Source organism: Hyperolius riggenbachi, chromosome 7, assembly GCF_040937935.1.
Source record: "Hyperolius riggenbachi isolate aHypRig1 chromosome 7, aHypRig1.pri, whole genome shotgun sequence".
Lineage (NCBI taxonomy): Eukaryota > Metazoa > Chordata > Amphibia > Anura > Hyperoliidae > Hyperolius > Hyperolius riggenbachi.
The window spans coordinates 46732995-46759977 of record NC_090652.1 but is presented as its reverse complement, the minus strand read 5'-3'; the positions used below and the strand labels follow the sequence as shown (position 1 = coordinate 46759977).

The 26983-nt window shown below is 47.3% G+C and overlaps 1 protein-coding gene across 4 annotated transcripts in view; it reads left to right on the top strand.

Annotated features, from left to right (window-relative positions):
- The first annotated feature begins 477 nt into the window (after positions 1 to 477).
- The window catches only part of LOC137524292 (RING finger protein 112-like), a 368236-nt gene continuing 341730 nt past the window's right edge, over positions 478 to 26983 (top strand). For 2 of the 4 annotated variants that reach the window (XM_068243990.1, XM_068243989.1), the window contains exons 1-2: positions 478 to 538; positions 19557 to 19592. The gene's annotated coding sequence lies outside the window, so the exon portion shown is untranslated. The remainder of the gene's footprint in view (positions 539 to 19556; positions 19593 to 26983) is intronic. The other 2 variants (XM_068243993.1, XM_068243991.1) reach the window with 2 other exon arrangements.

Below are 26983 nucleotides of genomic sequence, written 5' to 3'. Positions count from 1 at the left end.
CTCTATCGCGAGCGCGTACCTAAGTTACTATGCGACTCCTGCGGTGATTTGTGGCAGGCCAGAAGTCGTGCAAGTATGGCAATGCAGGGTTTTTAAGAAACTTACACGGTGGCACTGTGGTGTGCATGCGCGGAGGCGGAGTGCAAGTGAGTGCCCCTTGCTGTTTCAGTCAGAAGGGGATTATTGCACAGTAACATGGTAATCACCAAAGGCCTGTTTTTGGCGGTGCGGCATCTGGGCCGCACTGCACCATTGCCATCAATTCCTAATGTGAAACCAGCCTCAGGCAACACAATTTTTTTTCTGTGCATACCAAGAATTTAATCTAATCAGGTTATTTCTGTAATTCATTTCCTGTAAATCAAGAGCTTTGTGAAATGGCTGTAAGTGAATGGTAAACATTGTGTTATTGGGTGGCATGACACCCTACCCTAATTATATAACAAAAAGAGTCCTATATAAGTAAATTTGAAAGTAGGAGCCTATCACAAAGAAGAAAGCATCACAATCGCTACAGGTCAGCTCACTAGAAGCCACAGTAAGTGCGACAACAGTGTTATTAAAGTGACACTGGGGCGAAAAAAAACCCACAAAAACTTATGATATAATGAATTTTGTCTAGTATGGATAAGTAATGGAACATTAGTAGCAAGAGTCTCATATTTTTATTTTCAGTTGTAAAGCTTTTTTTTAATAACGTTGCATCATTCTTTTATATTTGCAGTTTACAAACTGCGCTTTGCATTTTAAACTATGAAACAGAGCAGAGCTAATGACCATTTGAACTCCCCTGCAGTAAAATCTTATCTGATGTTGTCTTTCATTGTTTCTTTGATGCATAAGTGCTTCAGAAAATAGCACTGTAGCCAACCAGCTGACTAAATTAGTCAGAGAGCTCAGAGAAGCTCTATTGCATAGATAACAAAAGAAGTCTCTTAACTCTTCCTGTACTGGAAACAATATTAGACTCATATCTGGGCTACTAATGTTTTATTTATTAGCTGTACGACACATACAGTTCATTATATCATGAGTTTATTTTCACTTCAGACTCCCTTTACCAGATGGTGACAAGTGCATTGTTCCAAATTTTGACAAGAATGTTTCATAAATCCAATATAGTGATGAGTACAAATTTCGCATAGACGTAATTTTGTACCAAAATTCACAATTACAAGGCGAAATCGCAATGCGAATTTTTGGGAAAAATTGTAATTTTGTCTAATTGTAGTCATTTGTAATTTCAGGTAATTTTGTGCCAACTTTAGCGGTTACTAGCCCCCATACATGCTATTGCCAGCAAAATTGCTACATATGTTAAGAATAGTGGGTACAAGTCATAAAGACCTTGTAGTTTGAGAAAAAATCGATTTAAAAAATGCAAAGGAAAAATGGTTTTTAAACTGTCATTTTTCAGCGTTTAAAACATATTTTCTTTTGCTTTTTTTTAATTTGTAGGGTTAAACTACATGATACATACATTGACATAAGACTATATTAGATTGTGAGCCCCTCTGAGGGACAGTTAAGTGACCAGACAATATATACTCTGTACAGCGCTGTGTAAGATGTCGGCACTATATAAATAACAAATAATTACGTAATGACTTTTAACGTTAATATCTTTTCGTTATTATTTCCCGTCTGTTTTTCCAACAGTATTTATCGTGAACAAAGTTTGACAAAGATGTTTATCGTTATCAGATTTCGTTATCCACCGGTGCCACTTCGTTATCCAGCTGGGCCCTTTTTTCCTGGCACACTTTTTTCATGCACGCACAAATTGTAATTACATATAGGCGTAACTGTGAAAATTACATATGCGGTACATTCTGCACCCCTTCCAATATATTACAAACCTGTATTTTTGTTTACTTTTTTAAAGTGAACCTGAGGTGAGAGGGATATGGATGCTGCCATATTGATTTCCTTTTAAGCAATACCAGTTGCCTAGCCATCCTGCTGATTATCTGCCTCTAATACTTTCAGCCATGGACCCTGACCATAGACCGTGTACAAGCATGCAACAGATTAGGTGTTTCTGACATTGTCCAATCTGACAAGATTAGCTGCATGCTTGTTTCTGGTGTGATTCAGACACTACTGCAGCCAAATAGATCAGCAGGGCTACCAGGCAACTGGTATTGCGTAACAGGAAATAAATAGGGCAGCCTCCATATCACTCTCACCGGGTTCACTTTAAACTAGTACTCAGTAAAATAGAAACAGAACTTAATGATTTGCGAATCACATAAACCTTTTATCTAATTAAGTTCTTTAGTGGGTTTTTTTTTTTTTTATCAATTTGAATTTGATGCCATAACATTTAAAAAAGCTGGTTCAGGGGCATGTTGTTTACCACTGTATTGTGTCACCACTTATTTTAACATCACAAATCTGAGGACACAAACTGCTGAAGTTTTAAAAGTGTTAGTGCCCAATTTCTGCTGCTTAAAGGGAAGGTTCAGGCAAAAGCTAAAAAAAAATAAAAATCCAAATCCTCTTACCTGGGGCTTCCTCCAGCCCGTGGCATGCAGGACGTGCCCTTGCCGCGGCTCCCGGTCGTCTCCGGTGGCGTACCTGGCCAGGCTGGCTGCCAGGTCGGGCTTCTTCTGCGCCTCACGGGGGCGCGCTGACGTCATCTGACGTCCTCCGGGCTGTACTGCGCAGGCGCAGAACTACTGAGCCTGCGCAGTACAGCCCGGAGGACGTCCGATGACGTCAGCGCGCACCAATGACACGCACGTTGGAGCGCAGAAGAAGCCCGACCTGGCAGCCGGCCGGAAGTATTGAAATACATGTGCCTTATATTTAGGGTTGCACAGAAACATAGTGCGATCCAGTGACTCAACAAAAGGTTGTTGAACCTATGCTCTTTCTGCAAAGGTTCTTTGAAATTATAAACAAATGCAGTATAGACTGTAATGATTGCTTCTGCAGCCTGTACTGCTGGCTGCAGTGGTTCTGCAGCCAGGCAGTTTCTGATTTCTTTCTATACATTTGCTGGCATGGCTTTGCTTGCACTCTCATTGAGTGTTGATTACCTTGCAGCTGTTTGGAGATTTGCATGTCCACTCCCTCTGAATGACCTCAGCATAAAGTCTCACTTCCTGCTGTGGTAATTGTCTGACATAGTTCCATGTTAGCCTGACTAGCAGTAGCTTAGGACCTCTGTTCTTGGATAGTTAGATAGTACGCTTTGTCGCTGTTGCGCTTCGCGTGCGGTGACCGTACTCCCAACGTGTTTTAGTCGCTGTTGCGCTTCTCATGCGGTGACCGCGTTTAGGTAGCGTTTAGTTAGTGTTTTGTTAGCGTTTATGACTTGCCTCTGTTTTCTTGCTTTGTTCTGTCTGTGGATCGCACTACTCTGGCAGTAAGGGTAGTGGATCATTCTGATTCTGTTTGCGAAGCAAGCCATCGCTGCAGTTGCGTTTGGCTACTTCCTTCTGTCCTGTTTTTGGCGCTTGCTGTACAAGCATTCATTCTGCCTGGGGATCGCATTCGCTCCGGCGGTGAGAGTGGTGGATCCCATCTGACCTGTCCTTGTTATATGTTTGTCTGTCTGTCTGAGCAACCCTTGCCGTTGCCTGCTGTAAGGCAACCGATTGGTAAGCGTGCTTGCTATCTGTTTGTTTGTGTTCCTAGTTAGCTTTCCTTGTACGCTCGAACTGGGAGGAAACCAGGGACTCGTACACACTAGTTAGGACGTACAGTACACGTTTGTTATTTTGTCAGTACTTGCGCCATATATCGGTTACGCCGATATATGCGCATACTGTCTTTATTATTTTCTTGTATTCGAATCGTGGAGATATATCAATACGTTGATATACGCACATTCGGACTGTTGTTTCTGTGCTGTTTCGGTATTGCTCATTGCTGATTGCATTGAGCAATATTTGTCTGTCATCTGTGGAGCACTCAGAGCTGTTGTCCTCTGTGCTCCACAGCTCCTCCTGCTGTCTGGTATTTCCCTCCACAGGTGCATTTGCATCGCACTGGGGCCATCTGTCTGAGCGCTTGTGGGAGATTTCCATCGTGTCAGCGTGCGCGTTGTGCGCTGACTGACGAAATTATCCCACAATCGTTACATAGACATTATGGTCCTCACAATTGAGAGATTACAGGTCCATCTCACTAAACTGAGAAGTGAGATCAGCACTGCTGAGGACAGTCTGAAAGGCAGTGTGGACTCGAATGACTACAATGACATCATGGAAGAAATCGATGATGGCATCAATGCTAAGAAACGTACCTTGGCCACCCGTAAGCAAATGAAGCTTAAACATGATGCCAATGATTACAGCCAAGACCGGGTGTACACCTGGAAAGAGGAACGGCAGAGAGCTCGCAACGGTGGCCAAACGCTAGGCGAGACACAGCTTGAGGACACAGAGGGGAACCAACAAGAGTGCGGTGTACCTGAGCGGACGAGGCAGAGCTGATGCACTTTTGGTTTGTGGCGGAAGACGAGGAGGATGACGACGGAGAGGCCCGCGGAATAGAGGAAAGCCGTGAGGTGGCAGAGGGGCACCACGGCGCAATAGACACGAATGGGACACAGCCGAGTCAATGACTGATGACTGACAACCCACAGGATTTTCAAGAGGCCCACGTCCCCGTGCAAGGGGGCGCATTAGACGATGCAGGAAAGCGAGGGGTCAGCACAGGTTCCAGCAAGCGGAACCCACGCCAGCAGAGGGACAATTATCAGTTGAGGAACAGAACCTGAACAAGGTGAGCAATGTCATTAACATCTCCTCATATGAACTTGACCCTATAGAACTTTCAGTACTGGAGAAGGGACTGGGGATTGTGCCCACTCATTTAATTGATTGGGAGGTCGATTTGTTTAAATTTCTGAGGAGACTCAGGTTGAAAGCATTTTTTTAAGAAAATGTGTCTGGCAACGCTATGGACAATAGACTGTCTAGATATATGCAGTGCTCCGATTGGTCTCCAGATGAACAATTTCCAGTAATTGATGCTTTTGAGAAGGCTGTTAAGTGGGAGATTAAGTTGAAATGGGACAATAGCAAATATGCACATAAAAATCTTACTATGGCCCAAAATTCAGCGCTGAAATGACTAGCGCAAAATTCTGAGATCATCACCACCAAAGCTGATAAGGGGGAAGCTACTGTCATACAGAACATGCAAGGATATCTGCGGGAGGGGTTTAGACAGGTGCATAATTAAACCCTCTATACCAGGTGTTAGTGACCCTACCCAAATAGTGAAAGAGAAAGTTCAGCACTTGAGGATGGGGTAATAGACAGCAGATTGGGTTAAAGGGTTAACGGTAGAATTTCCCAGTGTTCCCCTGTTATATTTGTTAACAAAAATCCACAAGCAGCTGGTGGACTCCCCTGGACGACCAATGGTGTCCAGTAGGGGGTCAATATTATACCCGTTAGCAGGTTTTTTGGATACACATCTGCAGTCGATTGTTAAATCCTTTCCTCGTTGTCTTAAAGACACTACAGACCTATTGGTGAGACTGGAAGCCTTAAATGATGCACACAGTGACATTATTTTTTGTAGTTTAGACATCCAGAGCCTGTTCAGTGTTCACGGCTATACCTCAGGATGAGGCAATAGCTGTGATAGAGGGACAGGTTATTGGAAACCAGTCTCCCCAATGGTGTGGTATACTTTTTACTGGACAGCCTTGAATTGATTCTCAAATCAAACCATTTCAGATTTCATAATGAATTTTACATACAACGGCAGGGGGCGAGCATGGGATCTCCTGCCGCTCCCTCTATTGCTCACATTTTTGTTGAGTCACTGGAGCGCACTATGTTTCTGTGCAACCCTAAATATAAGGCACATGTATTTCAATACTTCTGTTTTGTGGATGATGTATTACTCCTGTGAAGGGGCCCTGAAGAATTGCTCCTTGAGATGGTGAATGAGGCCAATCAAATCCACCCGGCAATTACATTTTCCCTCAATGTATCTAGAGACACCATCAGTTTTCTAGATGTGTCCCTCAAAATTTAAAGCGGAAGGGGGACATCACAGTTTTCACCCCAGACATCTCAAAAAAAAATTTAAGCTATTGTAGTGGCGTAATAGCTGGTGGCAGACTGGCACTGGCAGCAGAAGATATAGTTCTGTGTGGACCCTGGTGGGTAGTGGTACCACAGACAGGAGCAGCAGCAGGAGTAGGTAGATGCAGCTATTGTAGTGGCGTAATAGCTGGTATTGGCAGCAGAAGATATAGTTCTGCGTGGACCCTGGTGGTGGGTAGTGGTACCACAGACAGGAGCAGCAGGAGGAGTAGGTAGATGCAGCTATTGTAGTGGCGTAATAGCTTGTAGTGGCAGCAGAAGATATAGTTCTGTGTGGACCCTGGTGGGTAGTGGTACCACAGACAGGAGCAGCAGGAGGAGTAGGTAGATGCAGCTATTGTAGTGGCGTAATAGCTTGTAGTGGCAGCAGAAGATATAGTTCTGTGTGGACCCTGGTGGTGGTAGTGGTACCACAGACAGGAGCAGCAGGAGGAGTAGGTAGATGCAGCTTTTGTAGTGGCGTAATAGCTAGTAGTGGCAGCAGAAGATATAATTCTGTGTGGACCCTGGTGGTGGTGGGTACCACAGACAGAAGCAGCAGGAGGAGTAGGTAGATGCCGCTATTGTAGTGGCGTAGTAGCTGGTGGCAGTGGCAGACTGGCAGCAGAAGCTATAGTTCTGTGTGGACCCTGGTGGTGGGTACCACAAACAGCAGCAGCAGGAGGAGTAGGTAGATGCAGCTATTGTAGTGGCATAGTAGCTGGTGGCAGTGGCAGCAGAAGCTATAGTTCTGTGTGGACCCTGGTGGTGGGTACCACAGACAGCAGCAGCAGGAGGAGTAGGTAGATGCAGCTATTGTAGTGGCATAGTAGCTGGTGGCAGTGGCAGCAGAAGGTATAGTCTGGTGGTGGTGGGTACCACAGACAGCAGCAGCAGAAGTAGGTAGATGCAGCTATTGTAGTGACATAGTATCTGGTGGCAGTGGCAGAAGATATAGTTCTGTGTGGACCCTGGTGGTGGTGGGTACCACAGACAGCAGCAGCAGGGGGAGTAGGTAGATGCAGCTATTGTAGTGGCGTAGTAGCTGGTGGCAGTGGCAGAAGATATAGTTCTGTGTGGACCCTGGTGGTGGTGGGTACCACAGACAGCAGCAGCAGGAGGAGTAGGTAGATGCACCCTGGTGGTGGGAGCAGCACAGGCAGCAGGAGACAGGAGGAGAAGAAGTGTAACGTGTGGTAGCCAGCATACCTAGTGTTGGTACCACAGCACAGTTCAAACATTAAAAAGGAGAGGTTCCAGGAAGTGGTCGTACTGCCGCAGTTGGTGCTTTCCCACAACTTGGACAGCACAATTATCAGCCTAGACACCTCCAAAAAATACACAGCAATTGTGTTTGGATAGACCATGGCACCTAGTGTTGGTACCACGGCTGCAAAACATTTTTGAACCAGGCTTATTAGTCAAGACGGAGCCAGGAGATTGTGGTGGTAAAGGGTGGTAAGGCAGGCATAGTGATTTCCAGCCACTTCATGTCCCCCTCTTGCCAACAGGGGCCAGGAATTCACCAACCACCCAAGCCTGGTTTATTTTGAGAAACGTCAGTCTGTCCACAGACTGGGTGGACAGACGAGAGAGCTTCTCGGTCACCACACCACCGGCCGCACTGAAGCACCTCTCAGACAGCACGCTGGAAGGGGGGCAAGCAAGGACTTCCAGGGCGTACTGCACCAGCTCGCTCCAAATATCCCGGTGCTTGACCCACTAATCCAAGGGGTCCACAGGGGTGTCGGTGTCAAGCCTGCTGTAGGACCCCATGTAGTCTGCCACCATCCGGGTCAGGCGCTGGTTCTGGCTTTGAGAGCCAGATGCTGCTGCAGCACCTCCTCTGTCGACAGCTGTACGCGTGGCGTAGAGCGCCTTTGTCAGAGACAGCAGGCTTGTTGTGCGCCTGCTGCTGTGCTGGCTGGACTGTGACAGCAGGGGGGGGAGGTGGAAGTCTGGGGGAAGGCTTCCTCCAAGCGCCGAACCAGGGACCGCTGCAAGTCCCTCATTCGGCGCACAGGGTCTCATCCTGCAGGCAGGAACTGATGAAGCTTCCCCTTCAGCCGTGGGTCTAGCATCAGGGTGATCAAGATGTCCTCCCGAGCACGCATCTGCTTCATCCTTGGGTCACTGCGCAGGCACTGCAGCATGTGCGCTGCCATGGGGAAGAGGAGCGCCATCTCCGGTGACATAATCGGCACCCCCAGAGCCGACAATGCTGTCCTCCTCCTCTGACTCCTGAGTCTCCTCCTGCTCTCTCCACCGCTACACCACTACAGCTGCACTCGGCTGTGCCTCCTCATCCTCAAGGTCAGGGACCTCCAACTCCTCCAACTCAAAGTCTTCAACCTCCTCCTGCCGCACAGAGGTGGACTGTGCAGGTGGCTGCTGATTCTGCTGGATCAAGGCTGTCTTTCCCACTTCCAGCAGAGCATATAGGGCCTTGTCCAGCATGCACACCATGGTCACATACTCACACAGCAAAGCACGGTGCCGGCTGACCATGTTGGTGGCTTCCAGGAAGGGTGCCAGCACCAAGCACACCAGCTGCATTTTTCCCCACTCAGCACTGAGGATGATGTCCGGGAGGTGGATGGTGCCGGTCCCGGACAAGGTGGCATCCGCGGTGGCTTTGGCCAGGTACTGGTTGACAACCTGCCTCTGTTCAACCAGACGTTCCAACATGGCCAGGGTGGAATTCCACCGTGTTGGAACGTCTATGATGAGACGGTGCTGTGGGAGATTCAGCTCCAGCTGCACAGCTTCCAGGGACACTGTGGCACCACTCGAGCAGAAAAAATTACCCACGGTTTGCCTTGCCACTCCCAAAAGTGTCCATCCCCTGGTAGGTGTGCAGGAAATTCTGCACCACCAGGTTCAGGATGTGGGCCAGACAGCGGATGTGGGTGAGGTTTCCCCAGTGGATTGCGGCAATCAGGTTGGCCCCATTGTCAGACACCACCTCTCCGACTTTCAGGCCTCTGGGGGTCAGCCAACTCCTCTCCTGCTCTCCTGAGTTTGGCCAGGACGTGGTCTGCCGTCAGCTTGTGCTTCCCCAGGCTGACCATCTCCATCAGCGCTTGGCAGTGGCGAGCCTTCACACTGCTGCTGAGGCGGGGGTGTTTGGTGGCGGGTTGGCCGGAGGATGGAACTGGATCAGAGGAACCTGCTGCACTTCCCCTGAACCTGCTGCGGGGTGGCCCCACCCACTGGATTGCTGCTGTGCCCGATGCTGCTGTCCCCTCCTCACCCCCTTCCACCAAACTCACCCAGTGCACCGTGAACGACAGCGACCTGTCCCAAAGCGGGTAGACCATCAGTCCATGGTCACATGGACCCGCTCACCCACCGCATGGTCTAGGCCAAATGCACATTGGCCATCGCAAAGCGGTGCAGTGCTGGGATGGCCGTGCATGAAAAATAGCGTTGGCTGGGAACTGGCCAATCTGGCGCTGCACAATGCAGGAGCGCACGCATGTTGCTCCTCTCCTGCACAAAAGAGTATGGGAGGAGCTGGGAGGACATGGCCCGTGCAAGCAGGTCGTTCAGCTGGCAGATGTGAATGCTGTCAGGAGGCTGAGCCCTGACCACAAATGACTCGCTCAGCAGGGTCTGGTGTCTCTTTTTGCTTGCACGGAAAAAGGAGCAGAGGAGACCGTTGAGGACTGGCTGCCTGAACAGGCCTCAGTGTCGGCAGGAGTGGCAAAGGGGGTTCTGGTGGTGCTTTTGATCTGAACACTGCCAACGCCAGCTTCCTTCAGCCTCTTGAATAGAGTTGGGCCGAACGGTTCGCCTGCGAACGGTTCCATGCGAACTTCAGTGGTTCGCGTTCGCGTCCCGCAGGCGAACTTTTGAGGAAGTTCGGTTCGCCTCATAATGCACCATGGAGGGTCAACTTTGACCCTCTACATCACAGTCAGCAGGCCCAGTGTAGCCAATTAGGCTACACTAGCCCCTGGAGCCCCACCCCCCTTATATAAGGCAGGCAGCGGCGGCCATTACGGTCACTCGTGTGCCTGCATTAGTGAGAGTAGGGCGAGCTGCTGCAGACTGTCTCTCATAGGGAAAGATTAGTTAGGCTTAGCTTGTTCCTGGCTGCATACCTGTTCTGTGAACCCACCACTGCATACCTGTACTGTGAACCCACCACTGCATACCTGTTCTGTGAACCCACCACTGCATACCTGTTCAGTGAACCCACCACTGCATACCTGTTCAGTGAACCTGCCACTGCATACCTGTTCTGTGAACCCACCACTGCATACCTGTTCTGTGAACCCACCACTGCATACCTGTACTGTGAACCCACCACTGCATACCTGTTCAGTAAACCCACCACTGCATACCTGTTCAGTGAACCCACCACTGCATACCTGTTCTGTGAACCCACCACTGCATACCTGTTCAGTGAACCCACCACTGCATACCTGTTGTGTTCAGTGAACCCACCACTGCATACCTGTTGTGTTCAGTGAACCCGCCACTGCATACCTGTTGTGTTCAGTGGACCCGCCACTGTATACCTGTTCTGTTCAGTGAACCAGCCACTGCATACCTGTTCTGTTCAGTGAACCCGCTACTGTATACCTGTTCTGTTCAGTGAACCCGCCACTGCATACCTGTTCTGTGAACCCGCCACTGTATACCTGTTCTGTTCAGTGAACCCGCCACTGTATACCTGTTCTGTTCAGTGGACCCGCTACTGTATACCTGTTCTGTCCAGTGAACCTGCCACTGCATACCTGTTCTGTGAACCCACCACTGTATACCTGTTCTGTTCAGTGGACCTTAATTACCTTAATTACACTACCTGATTGATGTATACACATGCAAGATGTTTTAAAGCACTTTAGGCCTGTCATTTAGCATTCAATGTGATTTCTGCCCTTAAAACGCTGCTTTGCGTCAAATCCAGATTTTTCCCAGGGACTTTTGGCGTGTATCCCACTCCGCCATGCCACCCTCCAGGTGTTAGACCCCTTGAAACATCTTTTCCATCACTTTTGTGGCCAGCATAATTTTTTTTTTTTCAAAGTTCGCATCCCCATTGAAGTCTATTGCGGTTCGCGAACTTTAACGCGAACCGAACCTTCCGCGGAAGTTCGCGAACCCGGTTCGCGAACCTAAAATCGGAGGTTCGGCCCAACTCTACTCTTGAACTCCTCATGCTCGTGATGATGTTTTTTTGGCCAGATGGTTGATAAGCTGGAGGTGCCGTAGTTGGAGGGGTTACAACCTCTGCTCAGCTTCATCTGGCACACGTTGCAAGTGACAAACTGGCTGTCCACTGAGGGAAGATCAAAAAACTGCCAGATTGGGGATTGGAATTTTTCCTTACGCCCTGAATGGGTTGCTGCTGCTGTTTTTCTCCCAGCGGTGGTTGGGGCCTGGGGTTGAGTGGTGCGACTGGTGGTAGCGGCAGAAGATGAAGCAGCAGGCTGTGGGTCCCGCATTCCACGCCCACTGCTGCTCCTGCCAATGTCAGCGGTGCTGATCCTCCGTGCAAAACCCACCCACGCATCCTCCTCCTCAGACTCAGAGCTGACATCCCCCTCCTGTGGATGGTAGTCATGGTCCTTCATCTCGTCATCATTATCAGCATCATACTCCCCTTCCTCAAACAACTGCTGGGATGATGACCCCCTAAACTCCTCTTCTGCTGACACATCAGGCAAGGACCCCCCCCAACAATCACCGTCCCCATCTGTGACTCCTCCACATACCCCATTGCGCCCAGAATATTCTCCTCAAACTCAGTGGTAACAGCCCTGATTGCGCTCGTGGTGCCTGGACTAAAGAGCGTGCTGACTGAGGGTAGGCTGCCCGCTGGGGTCGACATGATGACCGACGAGTCCCCATGCACTGCTGGGCGGCTGTTGCTGCTCCTGCAAACAGTAGTGGTGTTGGGGGTGGAGCTCTCTGTTGAAGACCTGGTGGTGGCCTGCTCATCCACCATCAGCTGCATCACAGGCTCGGTGTCTTTCTCCTCCAATTTGAGTCGCCGACCCTGCTGAAAAATGGCCGCTACACGCTGCTGCGCCTTTGCAGCGTGACTCCCCCTAAGAGCTGGGCACCCAGTGCGTCCACGGCCAGTGCTTAGCGGCGGAATGGACACTGACACGGCAAAACTGCTGATGGTGCCAGCAATGTTCCTTCTCTGTTTGGCCTCGCTGCCCTTCCCCCGGCTGCCAGTGCCAGCAGACATAGTACAAGTTTGTGTGATGATGTCACCAGATGGATGTGGGGTACTTGCACTTTATTGAAATCGGTAAAATCGGTGTTGGACTTTAATGAATAAGCATGGAGTGACAGACAGCAGAGCAGAAGACAGTGCACACTAACGGTCTATCTGTCACACACACTGACGCTCAGCACAGCAGCACTGCAGTAATCTGTAGTAGTAAGCTAACAGACAGTACTACTCTAACAACTAACAACTAGCACTGCATTACTAAATAACTACACAAAAACACAGTAATCCTATTCCCTAACCTATACCGTAGCTAAGGCTAATAGCACAGGCCTGGCCTGTGTGCACAAACCGCACACACAGACAGACACCTAACAGTAACTAGCAGAGCTGCTGCAGCACAGAGACTGTCACACACACTAACTAAAATCAAAATACAAGCTATCTAACTAAACAACAATAAAAGAGTGTATAGTACAGGTGTTTATGTGCAAAAACGCTGGGTTTTCTCACAGTAGAAAGCACTTGCTTAGCCAAACAGCACTGGAGATGTCTCTCAGTGAGCAGTCACAAGCAAGGACGATTTTCTCATCATGGCCGCCACTTTATATACAGGAGGGGCTGGCCAGAGTTCCCCTCTGTGATTGGTTGCTAGGGCCTCTGCTGGGAGCCCTCTGGCTCAATGACGTCATGGACCTCATCTCCATGGTTACAGTATTCGGATTTGGATATCCGACGGATTTTCGACCAGATATCCGGATTGCAGATAAATATCCGCGTAGTGCTATTCGGATTTGCACAGAAATCCAGAATCCAAATCCAGGTTCGGATAGCGGAAAAAGTTTGGATTATCCGGGCACAAGCTGCAAAACTGACAGAAGCTCTTCTTTCCAGAGTCCTGCAGCATGCAAACTTACACAATGGTCAAAAGGCTGCCTGCCTGCACAGGCAGCTGAGCAAATCATCACAGTACCCCCCCCTCCAGGGTCGAATTCCAGGCGACCCTCAAAACTGCTATTAGCAACAGACTCAAACTGAAGACTCATGAAGGTCGGGGCAGCCCGACAAGATCCAATTCCAGAGTCAGTCCACCCGAAACCGACCTCATCGGAAACAGAAGCCACCGACACATGCCCATCAGTACTACCAGTCTCAGTATAACACCCATCAGGACTGTGAACGCCAGAGAAGAAGCCATCGACACCCTCCAGACAATACCCACCACCTTCCAAGGAGCGTCTGAAAATACCAAACCTGCCACAATACCTGTTCGAAGTGTCCCTTACAACACAAAAGCCACCGTTGATCTTATCCAGGGTACCAAGCAAAAACTCTCCCGGAATCTCCCAAAACCCTTTGGAGCTCTGCAGAGATCCCAAGAGGCCAGAGCGCTCACCAGGCTCACATGGAGAACCGCCAAGAACCCCTATGGAACCAATGATTATCCTGGATTCAGAATTACGAGGACACTCATCAAGATCAAGACATTCAGGGACCACTTCTGGGCATGCAAGCAAGCAGACTAAATCAGAACATGTCTCCACCGAGGAAGCATCTGAGTATGCTGGTAACCGAGGCACACTTGGGCTTTCTGGGTCACAGAGCACACTGGGGTACACCAGCACAGGAGAAACCTCAGGACATGTCGGGGAACTGCCAACCTCAGAGTCCGGCACGACAAGACCAAAACCAGTACCGGACAGAGAATCATCACGAGTGGAGGTCACAGGCCCTGGACTTTCAAAAGAAGACTCGGGTACAAATTCAGAAATTTCTGTGACAATAATATCATCATTGACTACATATGAGTGAAGCTCCATCAGAGCTGAAAAGGTAGCCAGCAAGGCAGCAATGCCTACGGAAGAGGGTAACACCTCAGAAGGACTTGGGGGGCAGGAGACATCTCCTACAAGTTCTGCACCCCCTGGGAGGAACTCTGAGACTTCCAGAACATCAAACAAGACCTCAGGAACATCATTTTTCAAGTTTTCTAAGAAGGATTCTGTACTATCCATGTTACAGGGCAAAACTGGAACTTTATTTTGAGAACAGGGCAGATGTCCCAGGGAAGGTTCCACCATAAACTGAGACTGAATTTCATCATCATGAGTGGAACGTACAGGAATATTCACTGGACCACACACTGACTCCCTAACTTTAATCTCGCTGCACCCAGAATTCTGCGTAGCAGTCAAACTAGCTTGCAACTCCAAAACTGCAGAAAGACAGGTAAAAATAGCAGCAATACCTAGACGAGCCTCTAGGGGCAGGGCAGGAGATATTGTACAAGGCAATATTGACTCATCCAGAGTACAGGGTGGAGAGTCAGAACTTTCTTCAAAGCAAGAAAGGGACTCCCAAATGTCAGTGTGATTGGACATCGTTTTGTTATTCATGGTACAGGGCAGGCTCAGAGAAAGCGTCTCTGAATAAGGCAAAGAAGGTTCAGCATCAGATTCGCAAACCCGAAGCGCTGTCTCACTCTTAGATTCAGCTAACAATGTCGAATCCGAGGAATCAGAACGCAAAACCTGCGAATCAAAATTCACTTTAGGTTGTGAAACTGATGCTTCCATAGCGCAAACCTCCGCGATCTGCGGAGCAGACTGCAAGGCATCTAGGACCGAAACACTGGAGCAACTGTCTCCAGGCAACGGGCCCTTACAGGTGAGAACAGGGTGAGACAGGGAATCAGTTGCAGAAGAAATAGCGGCATCAACAGGATAAACTTTATTAGGCATATTAATTTTACTTTTGACGCTGCACAGTCGAGAAACTTTCCCCATAGCAGGGTCACAGATGGAAGATCTCAAAGATCTGTTTCTAAATGACAAAGGATCCCACACATCCTTGAGGAAACCGGCAGACTCATGCCGATCACAATCTGCAGGAACATCCGAGAAACAGGCATCAGATCGCACAGATTCAAACTGCACACTGTCAGGAGAGAATCCTTCAGGATTCGCACAGGTATCAACCACAGCGGCATACTCATTCATTTCAGATTGCACAAAGTCAAGACTCTCATGCTTTACCCCAGAAAGGCAGGAACAATCATCCGACAACGATGTCTCTTTATTGGAATCAATTGGTTGGTGTGTGTGCAACTCATCCAAAATCATTTGCCATACATAGATCACCAGATCCACATCATCCTTGTCACATTCATCGGAATCAATCAGAAGGTACATAGAATCAAGACAAGCATTCAAGACATCTTCGCTTTTTGCGATGTAAAAATCGCAAAAGGCTTTCCAATCAAAATCGAATTCCTCCAGCAAGGCCCCAACATCCCAGGAAGCAAATGGGGGTTCAAACAGGCCAGTATCCAAATAATCTCCATAGGGGTGGAGTTCAGGAACAAGAACAGATTTTTTAACTGCTTTAATGTAGTGTGCGATCCTACCTATAGCAGGATCCACATAAGCTTTGGATTGGGGCAAAAAACCTGGAAACTGATCAGCAGATGCATTATAAACATCATTATAATACTGCATGGTTTTGCCCATTTCAGACTTGACAGAAATAACCTCTTTATTTGTGGTTGCTATGGGCAACGGATCTTTCCGCTGGGAAGCCTTCCTAGATCTTTTACGTTTAGACTTAGAGGCTTTGGATGGCTGCTTTATGGATGAAAGAGTAGATGGAACAGCTGATTGAGCTGCTGACAACAACTCATTAAGGGGGTATGGTAATTGAGGTAATCTCAGCCAATTGTGAATTAAAAAGGCCAAGAATTCCAGGGGTCTTTGACTCAGGGTGGTATGATCTAACACATCATAAGCCCACATTGACATTTCGCCCCCCAACAGAATGTAGACCATTTGGGGGGCCCAGGTAGACACTGGGGTGCATTGGAATTCAGGGTTCGCTAACAGTTTCGTACACTCAGACAAAAATTCGTCTGCTGATTCAGGTTCAAGTTTTTTAAATCTCTTAAAGGTACAAGAGCCATATTCGACAAAATCGTACAAATCGGAAATTCCGTCTACACTGGGGTTTTGGGTTGGGCTGGCCATACAGTAACGATTGTGGAACTTTCTCCGTGATCAGCGCACAACGCGTGTGCTGACACGGCGGAAATCCTCCACAAGCGTGTAATTGCAGGCACCCAGCAAAAGGTGCTACGCACCTGTAGAGGGAGATTCCTGTCGGCAGATGGCGCTGGGGAGTGCAGAGGAACCAATCCTCTGTACCTCCACAAATGCCAGACAGGAATTGTAGGAAGCGCAGAACGCAATCACAAGAGAGGCGATTGCGAATGAGAACGAGCAAAGGGACAGGTTGTATGTGTGTGCGCCAATCCAGTCGCCACCCCGCGACCGCGCACACACAACAGCAGATATGAAATAGGAACGCGATCGCGAGAGGTGCGATCGCCAGACGTGACACAAGGCAGATCAGAATAGAATACGAGGTTAGCAAAGGCACAGCAAATCATACAATGAGAAAGACAAGGAAAATAATAAACGCTAACTGAACGCGTACCCCGCACTCATTCGCAACAGTGCACGCGTTCGTGCGCGGTCCCCGCGTGATAAGCACAACAGGGACAAGCACGCCTAACTAACCGACACAAGACAGACACCACACAAACGCGCTTGCTACACGGTTGCCTACCGCAGGCACCAGCAAGCGCACGCAAACAGACAGACAACGAGAATTGATCAAACAGGAACCACTGCTCTTACCGTCAGAGCCAGTGCGAACCAGGTATCAGAAAGATCCACTGCTCTTGCTGTCAGAGCAGAGATCCAAGCACACGACAAACAGAAGGAGTAACCAGCAGCGACCGTAGCCGAGGTTAGGTCCAAGATCCAGACCAGAGGAATCCACTGCCACTAACGCTAGGGCAAGTGCGATCCAGAGAGACAGAACAGAAGGATCCACAGCGCTAGCAAAAAGTGGCTAGCGCGATCCAATGAGACAGAACAGAAGGATCCACAGCGCTAGCGAGAAGTGGCTAGCGCGATCCAATGAGACAGAACAGAAGAGATAGCTGGTAGCAACCGCTGCACCAGCTATACTCCAAGAACAGAGATCAGAACCATTTCCTGTCGACCACCGTTGGGACAGGACAATGGCATCAGAACAAACGAACAGATAAACAATCCTAACTGCACTAGGGAAATCTGCCTAGCACAGTTTCCAGGAATTACTCTAAGCTGATCTTCAAACAGAGAGTAAAGCTGACACCCCACCAGGAGTGTTACATAGGACGAAATCCTTATGGCCAGCAAAGCATTGTGGGAAAGACATAGTACTTATAGTACACGCCTCCAATGAATGTGGCCAGGCAATTTGCATGACAACGTATGCAAATTCCTCTGCAAGCACAAGCTGCAAAACTGACAGAAGCTCTTCTTTCCAGAGTCCTGCAGCATGCAAACCTACACAATGGTCAAAAGGCTGCCTGCCTGCACGGGCAGCTGAGCAAATCATCACAACAGGGTAGCGATTTCAGGAGAATAGGTATGATTGTGTATGTTCAGCAACAGGTCATAACCGCTAAACGATTTTTAAAACGTTTAATAACAAAAATGCATTACATACAGTTATATACACCTATTAACATATAAACACAGAGCTTAAAAATAAAAAGGAATAAAATCAGAAAATTCTTACTTAGTTAGCTGAGCAGTCCATTTGAAGATTGAAGAAAAATAGTCCAGTTTAAAAGTAGGCATTCAGGTTAGGAGTCCTTTGTACACAACATGCGCTGGTTCTCCTTGAGCACATGTCTGGACTTTCCTGGTCGATGAAAATTGGAGAACTGGGCAGGCTTGGTCCCGCCCCACTTTTATAGGACCTGAGTTTTGGGGCTGTCACTACCTGGACAGGAGGTGTGTTTCAGGCGGGGTTACCTCCTAATCAGCAGGTTGCCGCCCACAGACTCAGAGCAAGAAATGTACCAATTATTAATAATCTGTGTGACATTGCCCCAGATTGGCGCATCGCAAATCCGAGACTATATTCATAAGCGGCTTGCGACCCTGTATCAAACGAGGCTATACATGCCTATTCTATCGAATTCGCTCTACGCAGGCCGGATAAAGTGGTTTCTCTACAGATTCCTGATAGCTAGAAAATTGCAATTTAGGTGACTGATAGAACTGATTTCTAGATATCAGGAAATGTAATTTTTGTCTTGCTGTGCCAAACCTATTTTGAATTATTAATAAATTAACGTTCCCTTTGTTTGAGGCTATGAGCTTTTGGAGGGAATCGTCTTATCTTACTGGTTGGATCTAGTTTCCTTGGGGAATGCTGTGCCAGCAACTGGCCCAGCGGGAGGTCTGGCTAGGTGTGAGATTCTTTCCATGTTATCAGGACACTGGGGAATGGGGTGAGGGGCTTGCTTCCCTTCACAAGAGAAAGGAAAGACATTTTTTGTACATTTACACAGCACTGACAGTAATGGCTGGACCATACGAAAATCGTTTGCGATTACGCGCACGACTTTCCCGTAATGTTCGTCACACTACTGGTCTAGTCTATTACACAATACAGAAAGATCCAGTAGCCCTAAAGGTATACTGTTTGTCACCAATTTAGGCAAACCTACTGAGTTTATTAAATCCACCATACGTAGGTTTTGGCCATTGCTGAGCAATGATATTGAATTGGGACCTTTGTTTCGTGATGAGCCTATAATTTCGATCAGGAGAAGGAAAACCATCTGACAGGGTGCGACATACTGACACGGCCCCTAGGGATAAGAGTGTCAGTACAGGGAATGCAGGGACATACCCATGCCTGAACTGTAATGTATGCAACACGATCATCAAGGGAGATAAGATTGGGCATCCCCACACAGGCCCGGGCCCTAACATCACAATTAGAGGGAGACACTACTACACCACTACATGGGTCGTATACGGGCTTAAGTGCCCATGTGGCCTCATGTATGTGGGAGAAACCACACGAGCGGTCAGGTCCCGTATACAGGAACATAAGAGGGCCGTCACTAAATATGCACAAGGTGAGTGGAAAAATTATGTCACCTCTGTAGCCAGACATTTTTGTGCAGCAGGACACAACGCTGCACAGTTGAGATGGTTTGTATTAGAAGCTGTGAAGTTGTCTAATAGGGGTGGCAACTTGGAGAAGTTGTTGAAACAAAAGGAGGCACGATGGATCCACAATATGGATATGGGTGCCCCAGAGGCATGAATGAGAGATTGCCTTTTAAATGCTTTCTATAGGGTTAGGTGTATAACAATTTGTATATTTGATGTATTTAAATGCTTGAACGTTGTACAGTAGTTGGTATTTGTTTTAGTCTTTTAATCATGTTTCATTCACAGGTGGTTCTGTCCTCGATCGGAAGTGCCAAAAGTACGGTAAGTTATTGATATATTATTTATTGGTAGCCGAGGAGGAGTGCCATATGACCGCTGTTCTTGTATTATGGACTAAAAGGGTTAATTGATGGGCGGAGCAGTTATGGGTGTGGTTGCACACTTGAATGTGTACTTGATGTTGTACGCTTCATTGCTGTTTTACACCTGATGAAGGAGGTTAGTCCTCCGTAACATGTAGTGTCTTGTTCGCTATTACACAGCAAGTTATTTGCAGCCATTAGTGTGCCATCTCTTTTTTCACTTTTGATGTTATGCAAGATGTATTATTATTATTATTATTATTATTATTTAGTATTTATATAGCGCCGACATATTACGCAGCGCTGTACAGTGTATATATATATATATATATATATATATATATATATATATATCTTGTCACTAACTGTCCCTCATAGGAGCTCACAATCTAATCCCTACCATTGCCATATGACTATATTATGCAGTGTAAGTACTGTAGTCTAGGGCCAATTTTAGGGGGAGCCAATTAACTTATCCATATGTTTTTGGAATGTGGGAGGAAACCGGAGTGCCCGGAGGAAACCCACGCAGACACGGAGAGAACATACAAACTCTTTGCAGATAGTGCCCTGGCTGGGATTCGAACCAGGGACCCAGCGCTGCAAGGCGAGAGAGCTAACCACTATGCCACCGTGCTGCCCAGCAATCCAGCTGAGGCAAGGCACCGGCAAGTGTTTAGGTAGCTTGATACCTGAGAAGCTGCACACTAGGCATCCATTGTTGTATATAGGTGAATTTTGATTGGCTGTTGTAGCCTTCAGCTTCACCCACGTTTCTCAATATTAATCCCAGTCACCCAGTAACTAAATTTGGGAACCCTGTTATTAACCGTGTAAGATTGGTTGCAGTTCATATTTTCCCATGTAATCTAGTTCTTGGCTCCACCCACTTTTTGTAACCTGGACACACAGTCACTCATCAGTGGTGTTCCTACCATAGGGCGGCAAGGGGCGCCCCGCTCCGGGTGTCGGGTGGAGGTCGTGATCACGACTTGCCGTGATTTCATGACCATTTCTCTAACCGTCATCCGGGACAACAGGAGATCCGGTCCCTCCTCCGGATCTGGGGAAACGATCAATCAAGAAAGCATTAAAAGCCCCCGCCCACCCTCATTCCTCAGTTAATCTGTGTTTCCCTCCAGGAAACACCTTCAAGAAAGCAGCTCCCGTTTGTTATTTTTTACCTTACCGGAGGGTGAGGTGTTATTCCGAAGGACAGGCCTTGGGTGTTTTCCGGAGGGGATTCCTGAGGGGCCTCTCTTTCTTTAGGGGGAAAAACGCGCTTTAGGGGGAGATAACAGCGCTTTTTCCTCCCTCCTACCTTTAGACGCTGGCTCACGGAGGAATAGCCGTAGCGTCTATCACCGCCGCAGCAGTTTCCGGGTCTCTGACGTCAGGCGCAAGGAGGAGGGACAGGGCGCGCTGACGTCATCCGTAACGTGGCGGAAAGGGGAGGATAAAGCGGAGGACCAGGAAGGAGGAAGTGGTTCCTGGCGTCCTCCGCGTGCACAGACCAGCATGGAAGGCCAAGCGGCTGCGAAGCCTTCTGGACAGACCCAGCCCCAGGCGGCGGCTTCTGGTGGGGTGAGTCCTCCGTTCTTGAGGGGTTCTTTTATGCGGTCTTAGTTGAAGGGGCTCTAACACTGCCTTTTATGTATTTATGTTATAGGCAAAGACTGAGCCCAAAAATCCTGCTACAGCCCCTGAAAAGAAATATAAAAGATGTGGATTTTGTAGCACTAAAATTCCACTGGAAGCTCCTAAAAATGCCTGTCAATCATGTATAGATGCTTTAGTAGCTTCAGAAACTTCCAATATTTTAAAGGGGGTGATGGATTCTGTAAATATTAGGATGCAGGAGACATTAGACAAATTTAAAGAATCTTTTGTTCCTCCAGCCTCTGAACCTTTACCTGGTTCTTCCTCGGCTTCCCTCCCAGGCCCTTCAGGGGGGTTTTCTCAGCAATCTTCCATCTCTGACATTTTAGGAGCTGAGGAGGAGGAAGAAATTGAGGAGGGGGAGGAGGGGGAAGAGCAGTCAGAGATTATATCTTTAGAGGAAGGTGAACATCCGCAGTCTGATGACTCAGAGACGGAACATTTACTCAGAACTCCGAGATTTTTATTTTCACCTGATGAATCTTCGGAGTTACTTAAAGCAGTTTATGCTACTGAACACATTAAAGAGACAGTTGCTGAATTAACTCCACAAGATCTGGTTTATTCGGGATTAGCTAGGCCCTCGGGGAGAGTGTTTCCTATTCATAAGTCATTACAGGAAATCATTTCTTCGCAATGGCAAAATCCGGAGAAACGGTTGTTTATTCCTAAATCATCTAAGAGGAAATACCCTTTCTCTCAATCGGACATTGATAAATGGATCAAATGTCCCAAATTGGATGCTGCGTTAGCGAAATATTCAAAAGATTCAGATTTGTCATTTGAGGATGCAGGGACCCTGAAGGACCCGATGGATAAAAGCAAGGGCGTAGCAATAGGGGGTGCAGAGGTAGCGACCGCATCGGGGCCCTTAGGCCACAGGGGCCCCGAAGGGCCCTCCCTCAACTACAGTATAAGCTCTCTATTAGTCCTGTGCTCATAATAATCACTTCTATAGATACTTTGCATAGTGGTAATCATTAACAAACTGCCCCCCATCCCCTTCTTGTACCTCTGACACTGTAGTTGCCCTTGGCAGGATTTGGCACGCTGTATCAATTGTTATGTATAGAGTGCTTGGGGGCCCCACTGTAAAATTTGCATCGGGGCCCACAGCTCCTTAGCTACGCCACTGGATAAAAGAGTGGAGGGTTTCCTTAAGAAGGCTTGGGAGTCAGCAGCTTTTGGTTTCCTTCCTGGGATTTCAGCCACGTGTATATCTCACAATCTGAGAATTTGGATGGATAACTTGATTTCACAGATTGAAAAAGGGGCTCCTCCTAAAGATTATGCGGCCTCTTTGCCAGTTGTTTTCAGAGCGGTTGCCTTTTTGGCGGACGCAATTACTGAGATGGTTCGTATCACAGCGCGCACTACTGCACTTATTAACTCAGCCAGAAGGGCGATATGGCTGAAAACCTGGGAGGGGGACTTGACTTCGAAAAATAGATTATGGTCTATTCCCTTTGAGGGTAATCTTCTCTTCGGAACAGAATTAGATAATGTTTTATCTCGTTCTGCGGAGAAGGGGAAGCAATTTCCTAATAAAAAGAAGGTCTTTAAAGGTAAAAGACCCTTTGTAGCCAAGAAGACGACTAGTGATCAGAGTTCATGGCCTAATAAAAATTGGACTGTGCAGCGAAAGTGGTCCTTTCCGAAGGGTAAAGGGAAAGGAAGCTTCACGCTCGGGAATTCCAACCCTACAAAGCAGAACAAATGACGTTCTACCAGTGGGGGGCAGATTAAGTTTTTTTCTGACAGAATGGGAAAAATTAACTCCCGATCCTTTTGTTTTTCAAATTATAAAACGGGGTTACCGTCTTCAATTTTCAGTTCCTCCCCCCACAGGAGATTTGTGAACCAGATTCCAAGGGACCCAGAGAAAGCACTGGGTCTGGAATCGGAAATTCAGAAATTTTTGGACAAAAGAGTAATAATTCAGGTTCCTCGGGTAGAGGAATTCCAGGGTTATTATTCACACGTTTTTTTAGTGAAAAAAGCAAACGGAGATTTTCGTTTCATTTTGAATCTAAAATCCCTCAATCCATTTTTAGTCTACAAAAAATTCAGGATGGAGAGCATTTATTCAGTGAGGGCTCTCCTTCAGGGCAAAGAGTTTTTTATCTCGATAGATCTTCAGGACGCGTACCTGCACATACCGATTTTTTCAGTTCATCAGAAATATTTAAGGTTTGCGATCCGAGACCAGTTCCGGATTCGCCATTTTCAGTTTCAAGCACTACCTTTCGGCATTGCATCAGCTCCTCGGATTTTCACGAAGGTGCTTGCCGAGGTGATGAAGGAGCTAAGATTACAGGGTATTTCAATTGTCCCTTATTTGGACGATCTCCTAGTGTTTGCACAAACAGAAGACTTCATTCTGGCACACAGGGAGATCGTTATACCAACCCTGACGCGGGTAGGTTGGATAATAAATTTTGCCAAGTCAGCTTTGATCCCTGTTCAGAGAATTACCTTCTTAGGATACCAGATAGACTCCATGTTGCAGAAAATTTTTCTGCCTCAGGAGAAAGTTCGGAAAATCCAGTTAGAGGTGGAAAAGATGTTGGGGTTGGAAGAGTGCTCACTTCGTCAAATTATGAGACTTCTGGGTCTTTTCACAGCCGCAATTCCGGCTGTTATATGGGGTCAGTCTCACGGCAGACTGTTTCAAAATGTTCTGCTGACAAATTGGGACAAATCCCAGGATTCTCTGGATCTTCGAATTGCCATTCCAGACCCAGTGAAGGTCAGTCTAAAGTGGTGGCTAGAGCAGGAAAATTTACAGATGGGGAGATGGTGGAGACAATCGAACCCGATAAAAATTTTCACAGATGCGAGTTCATGGGGCTGGGGTGCAACAGCTCTGGGGCAACATGCACAGGGTTCCTGGCCCCAGACCATAAGAATAAAATCGTCCAATTTCAGAGAACTGATGGCGGTTTGGGAGGCACTTCTGGCATTTCAACAAATGATAGAAGGGAAACATGTGTTAATTTTTTCCGACAATATTACGACAGTGGCTTATTTGACAAAACAAGGGGGAACAAGGTCCAGAGACCTTATGTTCCTATCCTCAAAGATCTTCAGTTGGGTAGAACACAAGATTCTATCTTTATCTGCAATTCATATAAAGGGGGTGTTGAATCAGGAAGCGGATTTTTTGAGTCGTCAGCAGATAAGTCAGTCGGAATGGAGTCTCCATCCGGAGGTTTTTTGTGCGGTTTCAGAGATCTTCGGCACGCCAGAGATAGATCTCTTTGCAACTCCAGAGAATACAAAGGCGGATCGGTTTTTCTCCCTGCACAGGAGCCCAGGATCTCTGGGATTGGACGCACTCAGTCTCCCATGGCAATACAACCTATGTTATGCCTTTCCTCCATTAGCTCTAATACCTCAGGTTCTGATAAAGTTACAAAAAGAAAAGGTGAGATTGATCTTAATAGCCCCCATGTGGCCAAAAAGACCCTGGTATGCAACCCTGTTGAGGTTATCGGAGAGAGACCCGTTTCCTCTCCCAATTCGACAGGACCTGTTAAGGCAGGGGCCTCTGAGTCATCCCAAGCCCCAGTTATTCAAACTGGCAGCTTGGATCCTGAAAGGGTGATTCTAAGAAAAAAGGGTATTTCAGAGAAGGTTATTGAAATCCTCATGAAGTGTAGGAAGCCAGTAACTCAGAAAATGTATCGGAAAGTTTGGAAGGTTTTTTTATTATGGTGTACTTCAAAGAACAAAGATGGTAATCTGACTAGTTCAGTCCTAGATTTCCTACATGATGGGTTTGAGATGAAGCTGGCACCTAGTACTCTTAAAGTACAATGCGCGGCGCTGTCTATCTTATTAGACAGGCATCTAGCTCAGGAGGAACTAGTAAAGAATTTTTTTAGGGCGATTCAAAGATCTACTCCGATAAGACAAAAGATTTTTCCTCAATGGGATTTATCCTTGGTTCTCAATTGTCTCATGAGGCCCCCTTTTGAACCTATTGATGAAATTGACGTTGAGCTCCTTTCCTTCAAATTAGCGTTTCTGATAGCTATAACATCAGCCAGGAGATTGGGAGACCTACAAGCATTGTCAATCAAAGACCCTTTTTTGGTTATATGTCTAGATAGTATTCGTTTAAGATTAGACCCAGCTTATATTCCGAAAGTTTCTTCGGAGTTTCATCGCTCTCAGGAGATTATTTTGCCCTCTTTTTGTGATAAACCTTCAAATGACAAAGAAAAGGAGTTTCATTGTTTGGATGCGAGGCGCACCCTTTTGTCATATCTGACTAGGACTAGGGAGTTTAGGAAGTCGAGTAATCTGTTTATACTATATACAGGTAAAAATAGAGGGCAACAGGCATCAAAACAAACTATTGCTAGATGGATTAGGCAAACTATAATCTTAGCCTATCAGGCTAGTAACTGTCCAATACCTACCAGTATTAAGGCCCATTCCACACGTTCCTTGTCCACATCCTGGGCTGAGAGAGCAGGGGCAACTATACAGCAGATCTGTCAAGCGGCAACCTGGTCGACAGCATCCACGTTTATCAAACATTACAGAGTGGATGTGTTATCTCAGCAAGATCAGTCGTTTGGCAGAAAGGTGCTCCAAGCAGTTGTCCCTCCCTAGGTGAGACTTTTTCTTCTAAAAAGACTTCTTGTCTATCTCTCCTGTTGTCCCGGATGACGGTTAGAGAAATACTCCTATTAGACCTACCGGTAATGGAGTTTCTAAGCGTCTTCTGAGACAACGCCTATAACCCGGCCCTAGCTGGGGACACCTTTCTATTTTTTCTATATCAGTTAGATGAATCACTGTTGGGTGTCTATTTTTTTCTGCTATCTTCATTTCTGGTGGTTTCTAGTAGGTTCTACTTGTAGATGCACTGAGGAATGAGGGTGGGCGGGGGCTTTTAATGCTTTCTTGATTGATCGTTTCCCAAGATCCGGAGGAGGGACCGGATCTCCTGTTGTCCCGGAAGACGCTTAGAAATTCCATTACCGGTACGTCTAATAGGAGTATTTTTACGCTATCCGCCATGGGTATCGGCATACCGTGAATGCGTGCATCCGGACGCATTCACGCTCGTGTAAACGGCGCAGAAGTCGTGGTTAGCGGAAATGCGTTGAAATGGGTGGAAGTGACTTCCCTGGGCCAATCAGAGGCCCCCAGCCAGGCCCTAGCAAGGAATCATAGGAGGGGAGGCTATGCCCTCCCCCCTTGTATATAAAGCGGCGACCATGATTAAAAGCTCAGTCCTTGATAGACTCTGGTACTGAGAAGATTATCTCCAGGCCATTGTTGCTTCAGCAAGTGCATTTTTGTGTGAAAAACCCAGCGTTTTTACTGCTAACAGTGCTCTTATACTGTACTTGTATTCAGTTAGCGAGCCAGTGAGTCATTGCTGAAGTTAGTTGTAGTCAGTGTAGTCAGAGTGTACTGGTGATTAGTGATTAGTGTGTGTAGTGCAGGCAGGCAGGTTCCGAGTGTACTGCTCACTTGTATTCAGCTAGCCAGTCATACACTTCAGCTACTACTTACAGACAGTTACACTGCCACTGCCAGGGCTGTTTAATCAGTAAGTTTCGTGAGTGACCTTGTGTACTGTGCTCACTGGTATTATTCATCTCATTTGGCAGTGATACCCTTCAGTTACGTTGTACTGTGCTCACTGCTCACTGGTATTAATCATCTCAT